This window comes from Nilaparvata lugens, chromosome X (assembly GCF_014356525.2).
Source record: "Nilaparvata lugens isolate BPH chromosome X, ASM1435652v1, whole genome shotgun sequence".
Lineage (NCBI taxonomy): Eukaryota > Metazoa > Arthropoda > Insecta > Hemiptera > Delphacidae > Nilaparvata > Nilaparvata lugens.
The window spans coordinates 64,881,274-64,886,548 of NC_052518.1; positions in this window are offsets into that span (position 1 = coordinate 64,881,274).

Genomic DNA, 5,275 nt, shown 5'->3' on the forward strand with positions numbered 1-5,275 from the left:
ATAAATACATTTTGTTTGAATTAAAAATAAGAAATGTTGATTATTTGTAAGTTTGAGAACTTTATCTTGTCACTGATAATTTCAGTTAGTAAAATTTGTTATAATTAATCGATGTGTCATGTATACTTTCTAGTTTCTAAAAACACTTCACTCACATGGGCTATTTTTAACAAATTAATAAAAACAATATAAAAATCTTGAAGTACCCTTTATTTTTTTTTAAACTTTAAAATAGTTCAACAACTAGTTTCGACCCTAACTTAGGTCATTTTCAAGTTGAAATTTCAACTTGAAGTTTTTTTAAAAAAAGGATACTTCAAGATTTTTATATTGTTTATATTAATTTCTAGTTTCTCTATAATCTTTTGAACTTCAACTTCTAAGATTATTTTTTAAAATTACTATAACAAATGTTGATACATATTTATCTGTATGGCAGAAGAGGCTAGATCGAAACTTTTTTGCAAAACAATTCCTAGTCCATTGCAAGCTTTCATTCGTGAAAGATATGACAAATACGTTTTCCTCCAATTATTTTATTTAATGTGTATTTTACTCTCTGAAAAGAATAACTTTATCTTCCGTGGAAGAAGTCCGGCAATGAATTTTTGTACTGTATGATAAAAAAAATAATAATAATAGTTTTTATTAATGGAGACAACAGGTAGAAACCCATTTTGCCTTCGTCATACAATACAATATTCTCAACATATAAGTTACATATAATGTTATATGCCTCCGCCACATCTGAGCCATGTCTCTGCCCGAGGTTCGTTCTTGTGAATTGGGCCTTACTTTTAGTATTGTAGCTCGATGTCTCTTCAATAGATAGTATGGCATAAGTTAGTAAGCTGGCCCAGCCTGGTAATTCAACGTAGGTAAATGGAGGCCAGCGCTGGCCAGCCACTCATCCACACATTGTCGCTGGCTGACGTTAGGCCAATATGTAGATGCTGCATAACAAATACCAGAGTTTGAAGCTTAGAGCTCAGGTGCATTCTTGAAGAATGCTACCCTATCTTCCTCCCGGAGCATTATTTTTTGTTTTGCACCTTTCAACACTAGAACGCTCTGTCATACTAAAATTTCTATCAAGCTCCTCATCCAAGATATATGGGTCATAAATGAATTTATTTCCTCCTCAAATTACATAACATATAATTAGAAATTAAATAGTATTTTGGAAATTTTACCGATCACGTTTCCAGTAGTGTGATCAGATAGACGAAAAAATTGACAAGGTAAAGACATTATGAAATATAATAAATAATAGAAAGAAAAAACTAGTATAAAGTAAGAATTAAAAGAGGTGAGTCTAGTCTAAGATTTGAATTTAAATTACCAAAACGTTAAAAAACAACTGCCTGTAGCGCATGATGAAAAAAAACAGAAAACAAAAACAACACTAAAAACAAAATATTTGTATACTTTGTAAATAATATGAATAATACCATTAACAAATATTGATAACAGTACCATCTACTAAAACATGATCCAATAATGAAAATAAATCTCATCCGAATAGTGCCGTTGAACAATACTTGCTCAACATGCACCATCATCTAATAATATCTCTAACCATCCATAGATCGTTTATTGTAAATAACCAGGTCTTTGCTCTGTCATAAAAAAAATTATACTGACTTTTTTATCCAAGCAGAGCGACTTATAAAGTTTGCTTTGTTCTCTGTATTGCCTTCCAATCTCCACTGAATTATTTCTTCGAAATAAGATCAAAAGCTTCATTACCTTGGCACATACCCCTTGACATTCTGAGTCAAACCACTTCTGCTTGAATTTCTCTTCATGGTAGCTACAGTGACGCTGCGAGCATGCATAGATTATATCTAATAGTGACTTCCTATCTACTTCCACCTTATTAGCCCACAACTTCTGTGCAGTTTATTGAGAAATATTCTTCTGATAAAGCTGTTTTTTCTTGTTATCCCATTTCAATTTGGGTAAATGAAGGCCAGCGCTGGCCAGCCACCCATCCACACATTGGCGCTGGCCGAAGTTAGATCAACATGTGGATGCGGAATAACAACTGCCGTCAAATAGTGTAAATTTACCGTCAAAGAGTGTATACGTATTTTTTCGCACCCCTCTGTATGTATTTATATCATTCTTTATTATGCTGCTCGATTTTCAAACTTTCAAAGGTGTAACAAACTTAAATAGTTGTTCAGAAACGCTAATAAATGAGTGGTTGTGACAATTTCAATCAGTTTTATTCGAAAAGTTGAAAAATATATTGTTATAAATGTAATGTAGATGAAGGTAAAGTCTGTGTGTATCACGGAACTGAACTACCTTTTCTCTTTCAAGGAAACTGTCTCTCATGGACAGTGATATTTTTATATAATAATAATAATGTTGATATGTCTTGATGTTTTTCAACAATTCTATTCAGTTTCCATCAAATGGCTTCTACCCTTCTACCACAGACTATTCAAGAAATAATGAGTAGATAGCTCAGTTACAATCAAGTTTAGTCTAGTATTACACAAGGAATCCAGACCTGGACAAGTGTAGGAGTGAGTCGCGAGGCATTATTTATAACACTAGGGATGCCAGACCTGGAAGACAACTGATGTCCTAGTATTATCGAAGGGCTACTTGCATCTCCTCTTGGGCGCCTCCTCGGTGAAGACGTGCAGGCGCCCACCTTGAAGACTTATACGATTGGGGATCACGATTATTTTTCGAGGTGAAGTTAAAGGATACGTCCGCGCCCACGTATTGCCAGAACTGAGGCAGTGCTCACGCCTTGGATGATTCAAGGGGTAGTTTCACTGCAATCAGGCTAAACTCCTATCTCGTCTATTGACTTGACAATGGTGCTGGATAGTAGCAAACACCTGAGTCTCACGGGATGTGTAGGAAATACAGGCGCCCGCTTGGTGGCTCGGGATAATGTGCACTTGGAATTCAGCTCATGGCCCTATTTGCTGCTATCATACAATGTCACCACTGGTGGACTCAATGCAGTCCTACAGTCCTAGTGTAATACTAGAGTTACACCACAAAACGGATTATTATTATTGGCGTATGGCAAATACACACACACATAAATTCACAAAAATATTCAGGTCATTGACCTTTGTCAGCTTCATATAAAAATAATAACTAACTTATTTATCTAAGTTATAAAATACGAATATATATATGAGCAAGGAAACTGTATATATGTACATGGGAATAAATCACGTCAAACTTGGATGTCGAGGCAACTTATGTAAGCTATTGGTTGTGGAGAAGCTGCTTTGAAATAATCCAAACTGCCCTGATATGCTCGAATACCACAATTTCGGATGATATGATTCATCATTTGTCTAGCCTCTCCACAAGCAGGGGAGGACGGAGGACAATTTAACCCTGTCAGTGAGAGATGGCCCACATCTACCGTGCCCAGTTCTAATCCTGTTGAGCGCGCTGTCCATGTTCGCTTTGGAAAATCAAACCCAGCCACACTCCTCCCAACAGAATACCCCATACTCACACTGAGAGGTGCTCCATTCATCCATTTTTCTCCCAGCTTTCAGCGACAGAGAAATTCTCACGGTCTATCTGCTCAGCCAAGTGTGGTGCCTTGACCTCAGCTTGTTACCGAGCTCCAGAAGATCTCTGTGGATTGGGAGTCTCTTTTTATCTTATTATATTCACGCACAAGAGCAAAAGATCTTCTCATCCCTGCTGGGGCAATGAGAACTGGCAACCAATATGTGGGGGTTGCTCCAATGGTTCCAGAAATAAGTCTGATAGAATTATTTAGCTGTGTGTTGACTATTCACAAAGGCAATATTCATCCATGCAGCTGCACAGTATTCAGCTGTAGGGTATACTGAACCCTGTGGTAATCCATTATTCAGTACCTTCCTTCTGCTTAGCTTATCATCCATGAGTACTCACAACTTCTCAACATTTTCTGTTCATTTTTACTCAAGAAAGCTGAGAAAACACAGAAAAATAATAATTAATATTGAAAAAATTAATACCATATTATTATTGCCAAAAATTATCAGTGTGTTCCCGACATTTTTTTGCATTTTTTCAGATTTTTTGAGTAAAATCAACAGAAAGTGTTGAAAATTCAGTACAGATGTTCATGACGTGTAAAAATGATTCAGATGGGCTTTAGAATGACACCAAAGTTATGCCCAAAATCGGCGAAATTTCATAAATTTCCTGCGTTTTATCAGCTTCTTCAAAAACTTATTGACAGGAAATGTTAAAATCTGATCACAGGTTTAGCTAAGGTGTACAAAAATGTTGTGTGTGGAGCGATTTGAAATCACGCTAAAATGAACCTGAAATCTGCATTTCCCAGCAGTTTATCCAGTTTTTTATTGCGTTTTTCTAGATTTCTCAAGTAAATTGAAACATGAAAGAGTGTGATATATGTATTTTTTGTGAGTTCTCTTCATCATTTATACATAAAATTAAAAAGAAATAGACTAGAATACAACTATCCTTAAAATATCCCAATCATATACAGAATCACACAACTTCTAGAAAAGTACCACACAGGCTGAAGATTAACTTGGTGATGATGAAATAAATGAACAACTTATGTAAAGTTCAAACTTCAGACTTCAAAGTTCACTTCTGAAGTTTGAAACTTAAACTTAAAAGTTCAAAGTTCCAAACTCTTGTGGAAATATTACAAAAAACCACTCAGCTATAACCCACATAAAAATAGGCTGATCTTCATCCAGCGCTTAATAATTATTTTTGTTGATTCCATTATAGTTCAATGTTCGTTAGTGTATGGATCGTATTGGTACAGGGATTTTTAGAGTATTTCAAAAACTCCTTTTGGAAATAATTTCCCAAATGAAGACAGTTCTAGCTGGTAAATAGTTCTAAATGCTTCTGTTAAAAGCGCCAAAACTAACATGGATGATAAACATTGATTTGCGAATTTTTAGATATTTCCACTTTTTTGAACAATGTGGACTCTGGGACCCCTTGACCCAAGAAATTGCTAAGATAGGGACTCATCTAGTGCCACTTGGTCTACCTTGAAATCTGCAGCTCTTATACCAATAAATTAAAATAATGTAGATTCAGTTGAAAATAGCAAGTGCTTTAGAATTTTTCATTTTCCTATGTTTGAATTGCCAACGTAGTTCAATGGTATCAACAGAAATAAGCAATAATTATTATGCGCTTGATGGAGATCAGCATATTTTAATGTGGGTTTGTAGCTGAGTGGTGTGTCTTAGAGAGTTTGTTTGAAAAATCAGTCAAGAGGCTTTTGCTAGCAGGCAAC